Source organism: Tursiops truncatus, chromosome 3, assembly GCF_011762595.2.
Source record: "Tursiops truncatus isolate mTurTru1 chromosome 3, mTurTru1.mat.Y, whole genome shotgun sequence".
Taxonomy (NCBI): Eukaryota; Metazoa; Chordata; class Mammalia; order Artiodactyla; family Delphinidae; genus Tursiops; species Tursiops truncatus.
The window spans coordinates 99,152,201-99,175,946 of NC_047036.1; the positions used below are offsets into that span (position 1 = coordinate 99,152,201).

Genomic DNA, 23,746 nt, shown 5'->3' on the forward strand with positions numbered 1-23,746 from the left:
TTCTTGAATTTGGATTGAGTTCTTCCTTTGACCTTCCTCCCTTCTCCAATGATTTTTTAAAAATCTACATATTAATTATTTTCTAGTTATGATTACCTTAATTTTTTCTTTTTTCAAAATTGCTAGTATGAAAGTTGAAATACAAAATAGTATTTATAACATATGATTCAGTATAAAGAATAAAAATACAAACACCCTTTTATTCACTATCTACCTTAAGGAAAAAAAAAACACAGAAAATAATCCAAAACGTTGAGGTTTCTGAGGGTTCATTCCAGATCCCATCTTTCTCTACTCACAGTGAAAAAAAATCACTAAGTGTATTAACTAATATTTTTTGAAACATTTAGCACATAGGGTTGTACATCTAAACAGAATATTCTTTGGTTTTACACGGTTTTGAAGTTCACAAAAATGGAATCATGTTGTATCTTCTTTTTTTAATTGTTGTATAGATCTTTTCATTTATTGTATACGTATTAGGTACACAGTTTAAAAGGAATAAAAACCCTACTCTCTAGAACATAAGACAATAAATAGAACAAAGATTGGCACTATTATACAAATGGAATTAGTGAACATAAATAAGTATGTGATTTTCAACCACATTCATATTATTCAGTTTTAAAACTATCTAATCTTTTACAATGACTAAATCCTTACTTGAAACTGTAGAGTTGGTAAAGGATGTATGCCATTTAAGTATTAGTTCAGAGACTTAACAAAACAATTTTACTGGTGGTATTTATTGTGGGGAGCAGAGACCTACTTACTGTGTATGACTATCATGTTTTAGGAAACATGATGAAGTTTTTATATTACAAGGAAGAGATCAAGTTTAAGTATTAGTTATTTTAGAAATACTACCTAAGCTAGGATGACATTTATGAAATATTATATATTCCTTCTCTAACTCCCTTCTATTAGTCTATAAACTATATCAAGCAAAGCAATGGAAGTTAAAATTTTTAACATTTTAGATAGTCAAGTTAGAAAAGGACCTAAAGAAAGGAACTCAGATTTAAAGTTCTGAATGCCCACTAGGTTTGGCACCTTTTCTTTCTTCCAACAAAGTATCTTCTCTTAGAAATGGAGTATTTAGTTAACTATCCCTCTTGGGGACCTCGGCTACAATAAAAAAGAAGCCAAGAGACCACAGATGCAGACTCACTGGCTTTGCTGGAGAGTGACAATGAAGAACCAGGGGCGGAGTCCCAGGGACACAGGAGCCCACAGCAGTCTGGGCTACTAGAATTGGGTGACATAACAAGCTAACTCTGTCTTCACAAAATTTACCTGTGTTAGAGAAAAAGTCAGTCTATTGAGATTGACAAGGTAGGATTAGCTTTCCGACTCACAGAAGGCAACACCTGCTTTAGAGTGGACATTAGTAAGAGTGCTGACTGCTGTGAATACTTAGGTACTTGGCAACTCCTGACCTAAGGGACATGCAAAGACACAACAAACCAACCAACCAAACGCCCTCGGAATAATACAACCCCACTCCTATCAGAGCTTCACTTCTCTGAGTACATGCGGCACACAAAAGCGTCAGTTTCACTTCCCAACTCTGTTAACTGTTCCAGTGAAGACACACAAGGATAATGGTCTTTTAACATATCTGGCAATTTAGAAGTCTTCTCTTGAAGACATTGTGAATGTCTAACTGGTGTGAGAATCTTTAGCTCTTTAAATGCAGAATTGGTTTTGTTAAACTGCATCTTTTTTTCACACTTTGCAAGTATGGAGAAGTAGACACATTATATTTAATTAAGCAACCTGCCCTAGTTTCTGTATTGGGGGTTTTAATATCACTGGTTGGATCTTTTGTTTTGTCATCTTGCTCTTTTTCACAACCTTGAAATACCACATTCCTAAGATGCTTATTTTCTATTTCTGGTTTTTCTGACCCCAGATTAACACTTATATCATCAATGGTGTTTTCTTGGATTTGTTCCTTGGTTGCACAAGCCTCCTAAATATTTTCTCCAAATTTAACTTTTTCTTGACTCTTCATTGTCAGAATGTCAACAATGGCATGTCGCATATCTTCAGTAGGCTGAGCTCCTGCCAGAATGGCCTTCTTATAGATTGCAAAAATATTTTCAGTAGACTTGTAAGTGGTTCAATATGCGCAAGGCATATCCAATATTTAACATGTTTTTTGGCATCTGGAATATTTTTAATCAGGTCATTCAGTGTAACCAATACTTCTTCTTTTGGACATCCCTCATTAATCAGGTGTAGGCATTCAGAAAATGTCTTGTTTACTTTTCCAGTAAACAATCGTTGTTCATCTTCTTCTGCCATGGTAGTCCAGAAGGACCCAACTAGTTTTTCATTGTGTGCTTCGGGCTCAGGCTGGGTAACCACTGAGCTCGGAGGCCTTTTCATCACTCTTCCTTTGCCAGCTTTCCACTCACTCAGACGAGCCTTTCTCTCCTCTGCAGTTTCTCTGGGCTGAGTCCATCTACTATCAATAGCTGCTTTCACCATGGTATGTCTGTGGTGGTCAATGCTTTTTGACTTTTCTGTCAGTTTAGTATTAGAAGACAAAGCAGGTCTGGCTACCATTTCAGATGTCATGCTTCTTGATAGTGTCTTATTTCTTTTTATGTCCTGAGAAGAACTGGTTTTGATAATAGACGAAAGTGTATTTAACTGTAATAATTCTTTCTCTCGAGGCCCTTTCCAAACTGTAACACTGGCAGACTGATGCCTTGTTTCATGGCATCCTGGTTATTACTTTGGTGACTGCTAATAGAAGGTTGTACAAGTTGACTGCTCTGAGATGTAGTGCTCACAAATTTAGTGGCAGTCGTCATATGTGAGGCTCTATCACTTTTCACTGGTACACTGCTGGCATGTACAAGCTGAGACTTTGTGGCTTTAGAGACAGTAGCTGAAAGTTTCTTCATTGTTACAGAACTCTCATCTTTGACTTGTAGAGGTTTTCTAAAGGAATTGATCTTAGACTGAACAATTTGGCTATGATAAGATCCAAGCACAGGTTTCTTGGGCATTTGGGCATGTTAGCACCTTGCTTTGGTTTTTCTGTAGTCATTTGTTTCTTTTTACTGTTGTTTTTAAGGTGAAATGCTTGACTTAACATCATATGTTGACTTTGGGGGTCATCTTTAATTGGTAACAATGGCAGAGTTTGATTATTATCCTCAAAATTAGGTGTATCAATTGCTATAGTTGAATTGGTTAATTCATTAGAAGCTTTTAAAGGAATACAGTTTTTTTCCATTGTTATATTATTCTTGATCCCTGTAAGTCTACCGACATTCTCTTTATCAACCACTTTTGCCTTAAGTTTCAGAACTTTTGTCTCTTCTTCGATCTGGCCTTCAGATGTCTTCACTCTCTGGTCTCTACCACTGGACAATATCTGATTTTCCTGTTTGTATGCAAAAAGTTTTTCTTTTTAACAGATGCTCCTTGAGTTTTTGTCTTCTTTGCTCTCTGAACAGCAGACTGGGCCCTCTGACTCGGGGGCAGCTGCAGGTCCTGGGGCACGGCTGGGGTGCTTATCGCAGCTCCAGGCAGGGGGATGCGTCTCCACCTCAACCACCACAGACTCCCTCAAGCTAGCGCAGCTGCACACTGCCCATATTGTATCTTCTAACTTGCTTTTTTTCTCTCACCATTCTGTTCCTGAGATTCATCCACTTTGATGTTAAGGCATGATTTATTTATATCAGTACTGTATATTATTGTGGCATATGACTATACCACAAGTTATTTATCCATTCTCCAGCTGATATTTTTATGTGGAGTAGATACTACAAATGTTCTCATTCTATGTCTATGTCCAATCTCCTCTGACCTGATATTGAACGTGATACAAAAATTATATGATCATCTTAATAGATACAGGGAAAGCATTTGACAAAATTCAACATCCCGTCGCAATAAAAACTCTTAACAAGTTAGGCATAGAAAGGACATATCTTAACATAATAAAAGCTGTCTATAACAGGCCCACAGTTAACGGCATACTCAGTGGTGAAAGGTTGAAAATGTTTCCACTAAGGTAGGGAAACCACTCTCACCACTCTTATTCAACATAATATTGGAAGTCCTAGCTAAAGCAATCAGGCAAGAAAAAAATAAAAGAAGTATCAGAATTGGAAAGGAAGAAATAGAATAGTCTCTATTTGCAGATGGCATGATTTTATAGATAAAAATATCCTAAAGACTCAACCAAAAAACTGTTAGATCTAATCAATGAATTCAGTAGATTTTCAGGATACAAAATAACATACAAAAATCAGTAGCCGAGAGGGGGAAGATGGCGGAAGAGTAAGACGCGGAGATCACCTTCCTCCCCACAAATACATCAGAAATACATCTACACGTGGAACAACTCCTACAGAACACCTACTGAACGCTGGCAGAAGACCTCAGACCTCCCAAAAGGCAAGAAACTCCCCACGTACCTGGGTAGGGCAAAAGAAAAAAGAATAAACAGAGACAAAAGGATAGGGACAGGACCTGCACCAGTGGGAGGGAGCTGTGAAGGAGGAAAGGTTTCCACACACTAGGAAGCCCCTTTGCGGGCGGAGACTGCGGGTGGTGGAGGGGGAAGCTTCAAAGCCGCGGAGGAGAACACAGCAACAGAGGTGCTGAGGGCAAAGCGGAGAGATTCCCGCACAGAGGATCGGTGCCGACCGGCACTCACCAGCCCGAGAAGCTTGTCTGCTCACCTGCCAGGGCGGGCGGGGGCTGGGAGCTGAGGCTCGGGCTTCGGTTGGATCACAGGGAGAGGACTGGCAGCATGAACACAGCCTTTAGGGGGTTAGCGCACCACGGCTAGCAAGCAGGGAGTCCGGGGAAAAGTCTGGATCTGCCAAGAGGCAAGAGACCTTTTCTTCCCTCTTTGTTTCCTGGTGCGCGAGAAGAGGGGATTAAGAGCGCTGCTTAAAGGAGCTTGAGAGACGGGCGCAAGCAGTGGCTAACAGCGCAGACCCCAAAGACGGGCATGAGACGCTAAGGCTGCTGCTGCTGCCACCAAGAAGCCTGTGTGCGAGCACAGGTCACTATCCATACCTCCCCTCCCGGGAGCCTGTGCAGCCCGCCACTGCCAGGGTCCCGTGATCCAGGGACAACTTCCCCAGAAGAATGCACGGTGCGCCTCAGGCTGGTGCAACGTCCCACTGGCCTCTGCCGCAGCAGACTCGCCCCACATCCGCACCCCTCCCTGCCCCCGGCCTGAGTGAGCCAGAGTCCCCGAATCAGCTGCTCCTTTAACCCCGTCCTGTCTGAGCAAAGAACAGGCGCCCTCAGGTGACCTACACGCAGAAGCGGGGCCAAATCCAAAGCTGAGGCCCTGGAGCTGTGCAAACAAAGAAGAGAAGAGAAATCTCTCCCAGCAGCCTCAGGAGCAGTGGATTAAATCTCCACAATCAACTTGATGTGTGAGATTTTGTATATATAGCTTTGCTTTCACCATTTGTCCTAGGGTCCTGTCTGTCCATTTTATTTATTTTATTTTTTAACTTAAAAAACATTTTTTTCTTAATAATTATTTTTTATTTTAATAACTTTATTTTATTTTACCTTACTTTATTTTATTTTTCCTCCCTCCCTCCCTCCCTCCCTCCCTCTCTCTCTCTCTTTCTTTCTTCCTTCCTTCCTTCCTTCCTCCCTCCCTCCCTCCCTCCCTCCCTCCCTCCCTCCCTCCCTCCCTCCCTCCCTCTCTCTCTCTCTTTCTTTCTTTCTTTCTTTCTTTCTTTCTTTCTTTCTTCTTTTTCTCCTTTTATTCTGAGCCGTGTGGATGAAAGGCTCTTGGTGCTGCAGCCAGGAGTCAGTGCTGTGCCTCTGACGTGGGAGAGCCAACTTCAGGACCCTGGTCCACAAGAGACCTCCCAGCTCCATGTAATATCAAATGGCAAAAATCTCCCAGAGATCTCCATTTCAACACCAACACCCAACTTCACTCAATGACCAGCAAGCTACAGTGCTGGACTACCTATGCCAGACAACTAGCAAGACAGGACCACAACCCCACCCATTAGCAGAGAGGCTGCCTAAAATCATAATAAGGCCACAGACACCCCAAAACACACCACCAGACGTGGACCTGCCCACCAGAAAGACAAGATCCAGCCTCATCCACCAGAACACAGGCACTAGTCCCCTCCACCAGGAAGCCTACACAACCCACTGAACCAACTTTAGCCACTGGGGACAGACACCAAAAAAAAAACGGGAACTACGAACCTTCAACCTGCAAAAAGGAGACCCCAAACACAGTAAGATAAGCAAAATAAGAATAAAGAAAAACACACAGCAGGTGAAGGAGCAAGATAAAAACCCACCAGACCTAACAAATGAAGAGGAAATAGGCAGTCTACCTGAAAAAGAATTCAGAATAATGATAGTAAAGATGATCCAAAATCTTGGAAATAGAATAGACAAAATGCAAGAAACATTTAACAAGGACCTAGAAGAACTAAAGATGAAACAAGCAATGATGAACAACACAATAAATGAAATTTAAAATACTCTAGAAGGGATCAATAGCAGAATAACTGAGGCAGAAGAACGGATAAGTGACCTAGAAGATAAAATAGTGGAAATACCTACTGCAGAGAAGAATAAAGAAAAAAGAATGAAAAGAACTGAGGACAGTCTTAGAGACCTCTGGGACAACATTAAATGCACTAACATTCGAATTATAGGGGTCCCAGAAGAAGAAGAGAAAAAGAAAGGGACTGAGAAAATATTTGAAGAGATTATAGTTGAAAACTTCCCTAGAAGTTTTCAAACTAGAAAGCTTCTGCACAGCAAATCATCAACAAAGTGAAAAAACAACCTATGGAATGGGAAAAAATTATATGTAAACCATATATCTGATTAGAGAATAATACCCCAAATATATAGAGAACTCATACAAATCAGTAGCAAATAAACCAAACAATTAAAAAATGGGCAAAGAACCTGAATAGACATTTCTCCAAAGAAGATATAAGAAAGGCCAGCAGGCACATAGAAAAATGCTCACCATTACTAGTAAGTAAGGAAATGCATATTAAAAGCACAATAGGACATCACCTCACACTTGTTAGAACAGGCATCATAAAAAATAAAAGAGATAACAAGTGCTGGTATGGATGAGGAGAAAAGGGTTTGGTGGGATTATAGATTGATATAGCCACTGCAAAACAATATGGATGATCCTCAAAAAATTAAAAATATAATTGTCATATTATCCAGCAATTCCACTTCTGAGAATATATATGAAGAAAATAAAAACTCTAACTCAAAAGATATCTTTACTCCCATATTCATAGCAGCATTATTTACAATAGCCAAGAGATGGAAACAACCTAAGGTGTACATCTATAGATAAAATGAATAAAGAAGTTTGCATTTCTCTAATAATTAGTGACATTAAGCATCTTTTCATGTGCCTGTTGGCCATCTGTATGTCTTCTTTGTCTACTTAGGTCTTCTGCCAATTTTTTGATTTTTTAAAAAATTTTATTAAGCTGTATGAACTGTTTGTATATTTTGAAATTTAATCCCTTGTCAGTAGCATCATTTGCAAATATTTTCTCCCATTCTGTGGGTTGTCTTTTATTTTGTTTATAGTTTTCTTTGTTGTGGAAAAGCTTTTAAGTTTAATTTGGTCCCATTTGTTTATTTTTGGTTTTGTTTCCATTACTCTAGGAGAGGGATCCAAAAAAGTATTGCTGTGATTTATGTCAAAGAGTGTTCTGCCTGTGTTTTCCTCTAGGGGTTTTATAGTATCTGGTGTTTCATTTAGGTCTTTAATGCATTTTGAGTTTATTTTTGTGTATGGTGTCAGGGAGTGTTCTAATTTCATTCTTTTACATATAGCTTTACAGTTTTCCCAGCACCACTTATTGAAGAGACTATCTTTTCTCCATTGTACATTCTTGCCTCTTTTTTCATAGATTAATTGACCATAAGTGCATGGTTTTATTTCTGGGCTTTCTATCCTGGTCCATTGATTTATATATCTCTTTTTGTGCCAGTACCATACTGTTTTGATGATTGTAGCTTTATAGTATAGTCTGAAGCCAGGGTGCCTGACTCCTCCAGCTCCATTTTTCTTTCTCAAGATTGCTTTGGCTATTCAGGTTCTTTTGTGTTTCCATACAAATTTTTAAGTTATTTGTTCTAGTCCTATGAAAAATATCATTGGTAATTTGATAGGGATTACATTGAATCTGTAGATTGCTTTCGGTAGTATAGTCATTTTGACAATATTGATTCTTCTAATCCAATAACATGGTATTTCTCTCCATCTGTTTGTGTCATCTTTGATTTCTTTCATCAGTATCTTATAGTTTTTTGAGTACAGGTCTTTTGTCTCCTTAGGTAGGTTTATTCCTAGGTATTTTATTCTTTTTGATACAGTGGTCACTGGGATTGTTTCCTTAATTACTCTTTCTGATCTTTTGTTGTTAGTGTATGGGAATTCAAGAGATTTCTTTATTAATTTTGTATCCTGCAACTTTACCAAATTTATTGATGAGCTCTAGTAGTTTTCTGGTAACATCTTTGAAAGTTGCTATGAGAGTCAAACTTAAATGTTCCCACCATAACAATTGAAATCACAAAATGGAAGTCTTGTGAGTTGAAGGGTGTGCTAACTAACCTTATTGTGGTAACATTTTGCTATGTATATATATATATATATATGCATGTATAAATCATCTCATTGTATACCTTAAACTTACATAATATTTTAAGTCAATTATACCACAATAAACCTGGAAAGAACATTGTAGAACATATGTATTCTAGATATTTGCTATTTGCTTGTCCTTTTTCTGCCTTTCATCCTCTACAAACTCATATTTCAAATTTAGGACCAGTTTAAGTTTCCCCCAGTGAGTTCACTCTAAAAGCTTCGGAGTGGTGTGTAAGTGTTACTTGTTTCACAGAGGAAATGGGGGAGAAATTTATATATTGACTTAAAAATTGTATGAGACATTTTACTTTCCCTGTATTCCTTTTTGCCTCTGCTGTCCCCAGGCACTTCCTTATGTTAGCTCAGTTTCTACACAGTGCCCAGCCACATGGTCTGTCTCCATTTCTTCCCAGAATGCCTTTCTGACCTCTTTCTCTGTTAGGATACTCTGATCCAGTTCCTGCATTCCAAATTGCATAACCACACAAAATTCCATTTCTTTTTCTTCTTTTAGTTTCACTTTGGAAATGCATTGATTCAGGTCTTTTTTTTTGCACATACTTTAATTGCATGAACTTTAATTGAAGAATATTCATGTCCATTCTAAGAAAATGCCAACCCTAAAAAAGAAAATCCTGAACACAGTACTTTTAGTTTATTTTTTTTTTAATTGAAATGGAACAAATTGAAAGGAAAAAATTTGTTCCAGATGTTTGAAGAAAGCATGTGTGATTTTGTTGACTGTTTTCTTTATAAATACTTTTGAAAGAAATTCATTTCCAGGTAGCATGTAGTCATAATGAATGACTTCAAAAATACGTGCTTAAACATTAAGACTAATTTGGTATTACCAAAAGCATCATGGCCACAAATTCCCAATGTGTGTTTAACAGTAAGGTAGAAAATTCACAGAAAATACACATCTGACGGACTCACATACCATGCCCATAAACAGAGACACAGACCCAAACACATACATACATGCTCCACACCCCATACAAATACTTCCTTTCAACCATACTACATTGTCTCAGCTCACTCGGTTTTCTTTTTCTATCAACCCCAGTTATTTTGAACAATTTCTAAAATTCTTGCCAATATTTTCCTCTCACAGAAAGGCTCACAGGATTGACTGTGGTGTCCTGTCCTGGCTTCACTCTCTTCCTGGGTCTCGCAGGTTATCTGTGGCAAGAGTATTAATCTAACAGCCACGAGCCCTTTCACTATGTAGTTACATCTTTCGTGCCAGAGGCACAGGCTCTTCTCAGGCAGAATCATGAGTGTGGCCTGAGCTATCATTTGTATGTGATATTTGTCCATTTTATTTCTGTTACATTAAAAAATAGATTCAAATCAAGGATGTTTTCATTCTGTGTTTAAATATTTGTTCACATATCCAAGTATCCAAGTATATTCACTGTCTTTTTCTTTTTTTTTAAACATACAGTGCTATAACCTGCAACAATGGCACACATAAAACTCTATGTTATTCCCTTAACTAAAATATACCAAGAATAAAGACACTACCAGCAATTTACAGGAATATAAGAATGAACTTAGTAAAGACAGAATGAACTGTGTGCACATTTACACGAGCATAGCACTCATTATTTTGAAGCCTCTAGGAAACTGGTTGGGAAGAGAACAAACACTTTTTAGATATTAAGAGTTAATTCAAATTAAATCAGCTTCTCCAGAAGTATAATGTGTTCACATTGGACTTCATGTTGCTTTTCACTATTTCAATATGAGATATGTCCCTGTATGTGTCTTTACTCATAGTTCTTTCCAATTGCTATATGTATATAATTATAAATTGGTCACATTCATTTTCTAGAATTTCATATAAATGTATTGCTGGAAAGCCATCTCTCCCAAAACAGGTAACCATTATTTATCTTTCAAATTGTTTTTCAGCAAGGAGCTACTGAAGAGACTTTCTCTCTATAAATACAGAAACAGAAAGTTATTGTTTAGGTGCACCAGGCGTGCTGTATTCTCTCGACTTTATGCTATTACAGAGATACTACAGTTAGATAGTGGAACAATGCAGCTTCCAGTTTGACTAAAACATTTTAAAGAAAAGAGTATTTTTAATGAAGTAGCTATTAAAAAATTGCCATCTAATTATGGGCAAAATCCTAAGGTAATATTTGTGTTCCACAAAGGAATCTGTGATTAGGCAAATTCCTGAACTAACATTTGATATCCATCATGTCATTTAATTCTGAGCCACATTCTTTCTTCTCAAGTGAGTGATGATGAAAAGAAACCAAAGTCTTTTTTTTAATATATCCATTAATAGTTGAATTATACACAAATTGATTTGAATTTGTCTCATCCCTAAATTATGAGTTTAGTTGAAGTTTCTAGGAGTAGAACTGTTGAACATATATAATATTTGCTTGGTCACTACACCTTTTGAAATGTTCTGTGTGGATATGGGTGCTGGTGTACTGAACTCCTTACCATAAGCAATTTCTGATGTCTTAAGAAATGTTAAACAATTTGTGGGGCAGATGGTATTTCCACACGTGGCTTAGAAAAGCATTGTACTTCTGACAAATGGGCCTGTTCTGATTTTAAAGGAGAGGAAGGTTTTTATGATTTTATTTTTATGGACACATTTAATTATATATCAAGGGGATCTACCACACACATTTTCACAGAGGGCATTACACAGTTTTATAGCGTGCCTTCAGCTTCCTAAAAAGTTACCAATATCACAATTACAGTAAAATTACTGTGCAATTATAACAACAGCTTCTTTAAACACTATTTGTAGATGTAAAATTGTTTTTATGAGTAATACATAACATTACTATCTCATTTTAGAAATCTATATTGAATAAAGCCCATTTGCCAATATTAAGTTTCATTCATATAAATTCTCTTTTGAAGAAATACATGTTTAAGTTAAAAATATTCCTCCTGCATTCATAACTAGAGGATAAAGCTCATCAATATGAACAAACTCCAAAAATAGATATTTAAATAAAAGTAAAGATGAAGTACTGATTTCTACTCTTTTCATTATTATATCTGTTACTGGCTTTACATCCTGAGTTGTGTTCTGGTAATGGTGCTGGATCAAAAAAGTTCTTACTTCAGTTTAAATACATGTGTAAAGCACATGTATTTTTCTTTTCTCTGAATACATTTTGATTGAAAAATAACATAAGAAAAACAAGCCTGCCACTCATATTTGCAAGGCCTGCTACAAAAACACAAACAGAGGCCCACATTTCAAAATCTAAATATTTAAAAATTACAGATCTAGCTAATAAATTGCTAAATTAAAAAGTTATATTTTCTCTCAACAAAAATACCTTTATACTGACAAAATGAACACTATATGTAAAGTCTAATTTTATATGACTAAGAGTCAGCACAATGCCAAAGATGACTGTATTGAAATATTATTTAGCATGTTGATGCTCTAACCATATTAGTAAAAAATATAAAATGTATTCACATATGTATTATAATATATAACGTATTGTATGTAATTTATTTTTCTTGTCTTGTTTGGTGACTACCATTCGATATGCAGAGACCTAATCTTCTTCCATAGTGCACTCCACCATCTCCATCAGCTTTGTCTGGTATCCCCATGTTCAAAGCTCTTTTGGTGAGCATCTCTAGAGAGAGCAAACTTTGTTCTAGAATTCCTTTGGAGTCCAAGAGGGGTTAAAATGTTCCAGATTCAGGACTATGAAAATCTTCACCTTTGACCTCTCTTCTGGATGCTTGTCTTTAGAGGTACCCATTGGCTCCAGTTGCTGAGTTCCAAAGTTCTTAATAAATACATAGAACAAAGTTCTTAATAAATACATAGGGCAAAGTGTTCTTATGTTTCGATATGAAATAGGTTTATTTGTGTTAATTTTAAGTAATCTGCAGTTTGTTTTGATTTCATCTTCTTTCTGAGTTACTTGGAAGAGTTTTGATGTCCATTTGGTTAATTTTCAGTTACATAGAAGCAAAGGCTAGAGGTGGGTTGGTTGTGAAAGTGGTGGAGAGACATGGAGATCTTTGTTGTCCAGGTCTCTGGGTGAAAGCAAGAGGAGAGTCCACTCTTTCTCAACCACTTGATCTGGTGGAAATTTTGCCCATCAGAGCTCCTGACACCCAGTAGGTCTCCCCAAAGCCTTCCAAAGGACTGAATGCAGGAGAGAGACTAGTTCTTTAATTTTCTGTACACATAAGATGTCTTCTGGCATGCACAGGCTGGGAATTCACAGGCAACCACAGAGTCTGTGGTCTTCACCTCAGGATCGAATCCACATTTCATATTCCTCCATCCAAATGGACCAGATAGTCTGGCACCTGTATCCTGGAGAATTCATGTCTTCAGATCTATACATATTATCTTCAGAATTTATCAGAAAGATTATTTTAGTTGTATGGAATTGTAGCAAAGAATGGGGGAAAAATCAACAGCAATGTGTGCTCAGATTGCTATATAAAGTGGCAATTGAAATGCATGCCTAATTGAAGAACACAATCTAGGTGAGTTACACATTAGTACAAATTTTATACTAAAGTCCAGTAGACAAAACCAAAAAATGGCATATTAGCAAGCTTACCACTGAAACCTCCTTGGGAGAGCACTACATTGGAGATACAAAGAGTTTTAGTGACTCCAACAAAGCTAGTTATTTCTTCACCTGGGGATCAGATTACTGTGTTTGTTTCTTTGTTTCTTTTGGTTGACACTATGTTGAAGTCATTAGGCTACTATTTGAACACATGTTGTACAATATATACCTTTATACATGCACAATACATTAAACCCAGTGAGGTGCTCCTACTGAGACACACAGTGGGATGAAGACTCAGGAAAAACAGAAAATTTGGGTCCCCCCTCTCATGCCTAAGCTTAGGTAAAGAGAGATTAGTTGTTCCAACTACTGAAATAGATATTTTTAGCTTGCTAGTAACTTTTTGAAACACACAGAGTTGAATTAGTGCCAGCGAAATGTATGTTCAACTTGATGTCACTTTGCTTCCCATGTTTCAAAGGAGGTTAAAAAAAATTCTATCAACTTATATGTAATAGAAGAAGATATACCAGTGTTGTGGGGTATCATAATGAGACCAGTTGGATACTCATATTCTGGAAAGAATCAAATATTGTTATTCCTGATATTTTGGAAAAACCTGAACCAGATGTATGTTTTTATGTTGTTGCATTTGTTTTCTTCTTAAAAGAAAAATCAGTACATGTAAAATATATTAGTTCTTACTTTTATTATGACTAACAGAATCCCATGATATTTGCTTTAATCTTAGTAATTTATTTATACATTAATTTATCTAAGTATATTTGCTATTAGCTTTTGGAATATATCCAGAGAGCTTATGCTTAACATTTTAAGAAAACAGTTACTGCCAAACTCAAACAAGTGCAAGTTGTGACTCAGATTACTACCAGAAGTGGAGTAGCAAAAATATCTTTTATATATGTGTGTATGTATGCATATCTGTGATTTTAAAACTAAAAACCATAATTTAAACTCTTTTTCCAACCTCACCATGCACTTTTCTCATAGTTATAATTTTCTGGAAGGGACTGAATCTTAATTGTAGAGTGCAAGTGTAATCCAGGCTAAATGTGTTCTTTCTAAATGTATATATGCACTAAATGGGTTTACTGTTGTAATATCAGAAGCTTCACTGATAACTCATGATTGAGTATTAATGCTGAAGTAAAGATGCTAAGCTCTTCTACATAATGCCATCCAGAATAAAAATACAACAGACAGAATGAGCAGGGCAAAATAATATGCTTCAAAAACAAATAAGTACTTTTCTACAACTACAAAGCTGAGTAATTAAAATTGAGGTTGCCATCAAGCAGCAAGTATCCTTAACTCTCTGACTAAATGGAAACAAGGAATCATTATTGATCTGAATACCAAAATTAGAATAAGAACAATTTATAAATCTTTGCAGTTCTGAAAACTTAATTATATGGTAAATATCATTTAATCATATAATTTTATTGCTTAAAGGAATCTGAGTTCCCCCAATCTCTTCATTTCATATACGGGGAGATTGTGAGCCATCAAGATGAATTGACTTGCCCAAAGTCACAGAAACAGTAGTAAAGACAAGAGTTTAATACTCAGGTATCTTAAATCCTGTCATGTGGTCTTTGAAGTCTACCAAGCAAGGAGTGCAACAAAAGATTGTTTCAGGACCATGTCTATAGTTAAGGGCAGAGTTTGTCAATAGGCAGACCCGTTTCTGTCTCTTCGGGTTTTGCCACTTAGTAACTGTATGACTATGGTAGTTTCCTCTCTTAGTGTCAATTGTGTATCCTACAATATGGAGATAATTACAGATTTTATCCCAAATGGATTTTTTGAAGAATAGATGAAATGACTTATGCAAATGCTTAACATGGGATAGACACATGGTAAGTACAGCATAAGTATTATTTGTTATTTTTTATTATTGTTTATCATCAGAACATTCTAAAATTTCAATGGGTGCCTTTAAAAATCATTTATCTCTGTGAAAGAACTGAAGTTAAGACATTTAGTTTCTCTCTGCTTTCTTATCACTGTTGAGATTTCCTATTGATCTGTGTAATTTAGAATGTCCGGTCATAGAGACAGAATTACATGAACAGCTAAGTCTTCTCAGTTAAATGCTTTGAATTAATCATTAGAATTAAAAATTACCCTTTGTGATATTATGAATTATATTCATATTATTGAACAGAAATGAAGGGCAATTATGCATTTTTAGTAAATTTGGCTGTGATCCCTGTCTTTCCTTTCAGTTGCTGGGCAGTTTGTCTTAAAGTTTCCACAGGTCTCTATTCTTCATTCTTATTAATAGTATTCTAGACTGCATGCCTGAATCAACTCAACAACTCCAGCTGGCTCATCCATTTTCAGCTTCTTTCATCTCTTGCTAGTCTGTGTAATACTTTGCTGCCAGCCTTGTCCAAAGAATGAGTGCAGAGTGAGTCCATGATGCTTATTCCGGCATTCAAGGTTTGCCATCCCTTGTACCTTAATGCTTTCATTATGCTTTACAACTTAGTTCGCAAACATATAACTTTCACTCCCAACAGCCTTTTATATCACTATCTCCCAAATACTACAGATATGTTTTTATTTTTTGATCTTTTGGTGTTCTCTTTATCTTGCCAAGAATTTACCTTAACCAAGGTTCCCTTGGTGATTATTGTCTAGCATTTGGTTCTATATTGATTGTACTGGTATTAAGATGCTTGCATGCCTTTATTGTTTTATAACTTCCACAAATTTTGTGAGCTTCTTAAATGATACAACAGCCAGGAGGCAGCACAGAATGGACCTTCAACCAATGTTGTTCAATTGACTTATTGAAAATAAGATAGTAACTTTAGGTATGAAATGTAACATCTTTTGCAGAGTATAGTGTAGGATGTGAGAGCATATGCTTTTCTAAATGTAACAGAACCTCTTTTCTAAATGAATCCTCAAATTTTCATAAATACCCATTTCCAGATTTGAGTTACTACAGGAATCATTTGGTAAGCATTTCAAATCAATTTCAAAGAGATTTTAGGTTTCAAGCCAGCACATTTTCTCTTCTACAAACCCATAGTGCTTTCCTCACTCTATAAAGAGGCACATTATATGATTGGAGGGATTTGAAAGCAGATATAGCTGTACTTTAATACTTAGCAAGGGTTAAAAGTTGAACTTGAGCTTTGGAAAGAGATGGAACGTACACCTTTTCTCTTTACCAACTGTGGAACAAGTGACCTTAATGTTTCCCTAGGATATTTTGGATTTAACATCTACTGTGAAAGACGGTGCAATCGAAGTGCAGCCTCACTTCTTCCAACCTCTCAGGAGACCCTGCAGGCTGCCATTAAATAGTCATCCAGGTGTTAGTCTTGAACTCAAATGTGAACCAGCCCCTGAAGTCTGAGATGAAATCTGGCCAAGCAGTTCATGAAGAATGTTCTGGATTGTTCTCCTGACATGTGAGCTCTTCACCATATGAATTTGTTTTATTTCTTCTTCTTAAATGTTATTAGCAGGAAGACATAATAGATTTGGTTCAGTAAATTCATTTAAAACATAGAAAATAAATTTTGAATTTTATACTTTTTTTACACCTCCAAAAGTGATTTTATAACTCAAGAACAGCTAACATAAAATTTGCTGACCCCTTTGAATATAAGTTCCTAGACTGACATGATGTATCATCCTTGGAGCAGATGTTTGATAAGATATTAAACTAGACTGGAACAGAAAACCTGGGAGCACATTTTTCTCTCATGTCCATTTCATATAAACTGGAGTGTCATTATGCTATCTACATTTTTGTATTCTGTGAAGCCCCTAAAGTTTCCCACAGAAAACATAATGACTATTTGCTAAAGGAATAGATGAAAAGAAAGTTATTTACACATTTATTTTGGTGGAAAACATCCATGTTAGAAAACTAGACCTGACTAATTTTTTTATTGTTTTGATGACAAGTAAGAAAATAATATTTTAGGAATAAGGAGGTTCACATATTGGCTAAAAGTTTTAAATTCATTTTATTTAACTTCTAAAATTCCACATATTGAAATTGGCTTTACATTGAGAGCCTCTCATTACCTATTTACATTGAAAGATGAATTCATATATTCAAGTATAACATCATTCAGAAAAGAACATAAATCATATGTATTTTCATAAAGGGATCAACAGATTTTCATAAAGGGATCCCCACATGACCACTACCCAGATCAAGAACGAGCATTACCAGCACACCAAAAAATTCCTGGTAACTTTCCCCATTAATACCATTCCTTCCTCCACAAATTAACCATTATCCTGATTTTAAACACCTTATATTAGTTTCAACTCTTTTTTTGAAGTAAGTATAATTATACATTATATACTCTTTTATGTCTTTTTTTTTTAGTTAGCATTTTATTTATGAGATTCAGCTGTGTGATTCCTCTAGCAGTGGCTTGTTCATTTTATCTGCATAGCATAGTAATTCAAATAAGATTTTTATACACAGTTTATCTATTTCATTGTTGATGACTATTTGGATTGTTTCCAGTTTTCAGCTATTGCAAATAATGCTGTTATAAAGCTTCATTTTTGTGTCTTTTGACAAGGGTACATATATAGATTTCTGTGGGCTATGTGTGACTATGACTATGAGAATAATTACTAGTTTGTAGAATATCCTTATGTTCAGCTTTAGCAGGGACTGCCAAATAATTGGAAACCTTAGCCCTTAAATGAAAAAAGTACTCTTATATTTGGGTATACATCTACCATCCAAAAATTTCCCCCTGCATTCCTTAATGTTCTGTGCTCTTGTTTTTTTTTTTCTTTCTTACCTTTGAGTTGTTGTTTTTAATCATTCCATTTTTGCCCTTTATTAGCTTTTTTTTGGTAAAATAAACACATCTTTAATGATTACCCAGGAGATTACAGTTTGAATTTTGGCTTAATAGAATCTAAGACGAATTAGTACTTTTACCACTTCCTGTACAACATGCCATTTTGTCTCCTTCTAGCACACTATCCTTTTGTGTTACTGTTGACATGAATTATCATAATTCTACACCTTAAATTCCCCAAATCAATATCATCAGCATTACCATTATCATTATGACCATCATTTTAGACAAGGATGTGCTTTATATACTGTTCATTACTTCCTGCAATTTTTTTGTTTGTTTTCAGCTGGAATATTTTCCTTCTGCATAAAAGTCTCCTTTAAGTATTTCTTTTAGTGTTAATCTGTTAGTGACAAATTCTAATATATATATTTTTTTACCTGAAAACATCTTTACTTCATCTAATTTTGCTAGATACAGAATTCTAAGCTGACAATTATTTTCTTTTAGCACTTTAAAAATGTCATTTAATTGTCTCTGGCTTCCATTGTTTCTGTTGAAAAAAAGAACTGTCAGTCTTATTTGTTATTCCTTTGACAGTAAGATGTAAGTTTTTTTCTGGCTGTTTTTAAGATTCTCTCATGGTATTTGGATTTGAAAAGTTTTGCTGTGCTGTGCCTAGGTGTTGTTTTCTTTATATTTATCCTGCTTTGTTTCTAGAGAGTTTTATATCTGTGATTTACATATTTTATCACTTAAAAAAATTTGTAACCTGTATCTCCAAATATTTCTTCTTTCTCCATCCCACCACTCCTCTCCTACTGGGTCTCAAGTTAGACATTTTTATTACCCCATGTCTCTCAGCTATATCATATGTTTTCTATCCTTTACTACTCTCCATGCATCAATCTGAATATCTTTTATTTACTCGTCTTCTTTGTCACCTCTCTTCTACAGTATTTAATCTTCTATTAACAAATTTTTCAGTATGTTATCTTTAGGTATAATATTTTTAGTTTTTTAATTTTCATGTAGTTCTGTTTAAAAATAGACTTAGTTTTTGGGTTAAATTTCAGTCTTTTCATCTTTTAAAAATATATTAATCACTATTATTTTATTTTATTTTATTTTATTTATTTTGTTTTTTGCGGTACGTGGGCCTCTCACTGTTGTGGCCTCTCCTGTTGCGGAGCACAGGCTCTGGACGCGCAGGCTCAGTGGCCATGGCTCACGGGCCCAGCCACTCCACGGCATGTGGGATCTTCCCAGACCGGGGCACCAACCCGTGTCTCCTGCATTGGCAGGCACACTCTCAACCACTGCACCACCAGGGAAGCCCAATCACTATTATTTTAAAATACATGTGTAAGAAGTTCTAATGCCTGGATCACCTTTGGATCTTATTTTTTCCCCTTGGTTTTCATTCATTTGGTTTTTTACTTTATATAGCTGTTAATCTATGACTGAATGCCAGACATTGTTTATGAAACTTTGCAGAGATTGTTAGAAACACTTGATAATGTTATTTCTTACCAGAATGGAGTTCCAGTTGCTTTCTGACATGTAGCTAGAGTAGAGGTAAGTTACTTTAGTTCAGCTTGAGATTGAACTTGTGCAGTTAGGGTCAAGCCTTTTGTTAGGGTAGATCTGTGTTCAGGTCTCTTCTTATGCCTAAGCTGTAACATTTCCAGAGTCCTATGTGGAAGTTTTGGGTGTATGCCGAGGTCACTCTCCCTTGACAGGCTCTAATTTCTAATTTGTGTTAACCCTGCTGCATGAAACTTCCCAAAGTTCCGTTCTTAGCCAGCATTCTCCTTACCTTCTTGGCCTCTTGACCACAAAGCTGCTTATAAATCAGTGAATGCCTTAACAACACCATAGGCTCTGTTTGTTTATCTTAGTGTACTTTCTTTCTCTCAGAAATTATTGCCCCAGAATTCCTGGTTGATTTGTAGCCCTGAACTCAACTTTTGGTTCTCCAACCCCATAAGGCTGCCAGAAGCTTATCTAATGTTCTAATCCTTCTAGTAGATGCTTTCCTCTTGGTTTCTTAGCCTCTCTGCTGTATGTAACTTAAGAATTGGCACATGCCTTGTGGGAAAAGTATAGTTTACTTCTATGCCAAGCTCACTTCAGTGAGATTTTGTTCTCTCCAGAATTCTAACCCCCTCAAGTCCTAGTTCCCTTGGTAGCTGTTTTCTACTTGTTTTTGATTATAAGTATGTTTGTAACAAGTTACTTCACTGTTATCAGATGCAGTTCAATTCAATTAATTTATACACTGAAATATTAAATGAACAAATATTATTTTAATAAGAATATTAATCAACCCACTAACATATCAAATGTATATATGTTTACACTTATAACTGTTCTGCTTTCAAACAGGTTACTAGTTTTTACAAAGGACTTCCAGAACACAGTGGCAAAATTTTTTTCCTCCAATTATTACACAAAAATTATTGTTTTGTTGTGGAATAATACAATCTTAATATGGGCTGTTAAAATATAAATAATATATGTATTTAAAAAAATCCAGTGACACACAAAAATCTTATGATAAAAGTATGTTTAGTTTTGTAAGAAACTAACACACTGTCTTCCAAAGAGATTGTACAATTTTGCATTCCCACCAACAGTATTGAGAGGTTTGTTTCTCCACATTCTTGTCCGGTTTTAGTGTTGTCCATGTTCTGAATCTTGGACATACCTTTTTATTTTTTAAATATTAAATGTAACATTTTACCCAACTTTACTGAGATATAATTGACATACATTATCTTGTAAGTTTAAGATTTACAACATGATGATTTGATACAAGTATATATTGTGAAATAGTAACCAAAATAGGGCTAGTTAACACCTTCATCACTTCTCATAATTATCCTGTTTTGTGTGATGGGGGAGAAATTTTAAGATCTCTCTTGGCAAATTTCAAGTATATTATAAAATATTTTTAACTGTAGTCACCATGCTATACGTTACATCCTCAGAACTTATTCATCATATATCTGGAAGTATGCACCTTTTGACCCAAATCTCCACATTTCCCCTAGCTCCCAGCCTCTGGTAACCATCAATCTACTCTCTGTTTCTATGAGTTTGACATTTTTAGATTCTACTTATAAGTGAGATCATACAGTATTTATTTTTGTCTGACTTCTTTCACCTAGAGTAGTGTCCTAAAGCTTCATCCTTGTTGTTGCAAATGGCAGAATTTCCTTCTTTTTTATACCTGAATAATATTTGAGTTATATATATATATATATATATAATATTATATTATATCACACTCTTTAACCATTTCTTGCTTGATAGCCATGTTTTGGCTTTCGTGAGTAATGCTATGAGAGTGTTTTGGGGGTGTACTATCTCTTTGAGATAGTGATTTCATTTCCTTTGCATATATACCCAGAAATGGGATTGCTGGATCATATAGTAATTCTACTTTTAATTTTTTTGAAACCTCCATACTGTTTTCCACACTGGTTTTACCGATGCAGGTTTTACATTCCTACCAACAGTACACAAGTGTTCTCTTTTCTCCACATCCTTCCCAGCATTTTTTATTTTGATAATAGCCATTCTAAACCAGGAATTTATACTTTTTAAAAAAATGATAATTAATATGTTTTTCAGTTTTGCAAGTTTCTAATGTTACATCCAGAAACTCAGAGATTCTCTCTTTAGCCATATCCAGTCTACTATTGAGCCCATCAAAAGTATCCTTCATGGCTCCACTCTATTTTTTGCTCTCTAGCATTTCATTTTTGTTCTTTCTCAGAATTCCCATCTCTCTTATTACAACATTTATCTTGCACATTAACTACTTTTTCCATTAAAACCCTCAGCATATTAATAATATATTTTTTTAAATTTCTGGTTTGATAATTAAAACATTCTTGCCATATTTGACTCTGGTTCTCATGCTTGTTCAGTCTCTTTAAACTGTTTTTGCCTTTTAATGTGCCTTGTAACTTTTGTGGAAAGGTGGACATAATGTACTGAGTGAAAGGGTAATTGGCCTTTGGTATTTAGTGGTAAGATGTGGGTGTAGGGAAAACATTCTGTAGTCCTATGATTAGGTCTTAGGTTTTTGATAAGTCTGTGCTTCTGGACTGTGAACTTCATCAGTACTTCTCTATACCACCCTCCCCCACCCCCAACACACACACACTACTTTAGGTGGGACAGGATGGCTAAAAGGAGCAAGGAGTTGGATATTTCCTTTTACCCATATGTGGAAAGCTAGAGCTGTCTGGAATTGGCTATTTCCTTCCTTCCAGGTAGGTTAGGTTCTAATAAAACCCTAGTAGGTTAGGTTCTGGTAGAATAATCTCTCCTAAGGACAGGGCTTATAAGAACAGAATGCTCTGGAGTATTTTAAAATGGTTCCTTTTTCCCCCTCTGCTTGCTGGAAGCATGAGGAGATTTTTCTCAGAAATTCACTGTGAGAACCTGGTCAACTCCAGAAGGTCAAACTCAAAGTGTGAGGGCCTCCCCATGACTGTTGCCCCTGAAGCTTTTAACTCAGGTTTATCCACAGCGAGCTTCAACATTTCATCAATTACAGTTTAGGTTTTCCTATCCGGTGCTGATTCCTGCAAAGGTTACTGCTCAGGTGTTTCCGTTCAAATAGGTGTGATTCTCTATATTTGCCTGTTTGTCTCTCCAATTTGGAAGGCAGTGGTTTGTTTTGTGAACTCACTTCTCTGACAAATCTAAGAAGAGTTGTTGATATTTTAGTTGAACAGATTTTTACTTGTTGGGACAGATTTGTGACTTCTGAGCTCCTTCCATGCCAGGCTGGAAACTGGAAGTGGTACAATTAAGTTTAATAATTTATTTCATTGAATCAAATGTATCCAAGACATTATCATTTCAACCTGTACCACTCGCCTCATTTTAAGTGCTCAGTAATCACATGTGACTAGTGACTCCTGTATTGGGCAGGGGTACTAGAAACCCCTACACTCATGCTCAGCTCGAGTTCCCGTGGGAGAAGACTTGTGAAAGATGATCTCATTCTCTAAAGTGGTGCCCTCCTGAGGTATCTTAAGTATAATTTTGACCATGAATACTTTGATCATATCTACTAAATTTAGATTCCAGTTCTGTGAAAGGTGTGAAACATTTCTGGGAGTGGCATACCCATGAAAGTGACATTTATGATGCATTTTGTAGAATGGATGAGACTTAAGAACCCAGAAATCACAGAAATGGAATTGGTAGAAATAACAGCACGAGTAAAACTACCAGAGCAGAAAAATGTCAGGAGTGTGAAAAGAGATGCTTCCATCTGTCTGGGTCTCATCTACCTCTATAACCCCAGTATAGGTGATCCTCACATATGGGAGCATTTTGCTTCCAGAGCGCACTTTCACTTGGCCTGTTTCATCAGAAGATCAAAACCCATTATTGTCAATTTGAGAGTATACAGCACGTGTTTCCCAAGAGTTCCAGAGGTAGATAACAATTTTACTTAGAGTGGAAAAAGCATATCAGTGAATAAAAGGGAGAGATCAGGGCTTCCCTGGTGGCGCAGTGGTTGAGAGTCCACCTGCCGATGCAGGGGACACGGGTTAGTGCCCAGGTCCGGGAAGATCCCACATGCTGCAGGAGTGGCTGGGCCCGTGAGCCATGGCCGCTGAGCCTGCGCGTCCGGATCCTGTGCTCCGCAACGGGAGAGGCCACAACAGTGAGAGGTCCGAAAA

The 23,746-nt window shown here is 36.3% G+C and overlaps 1 pseudogene; it reads right to left on the bottom strand.

Moving 5' to 3' along the window:
* Positions 1-1,517: 1,517 nt before the first annotated feature.
* LOC101325596 (cytoskeleton-associated protein 2 pseudogene) lies at positions 1,518-12,286 on the bottom strand (annotated as a pseudogene).
* Positions 12,287-23,746: the final 11,460 nt, after the last annotated feature.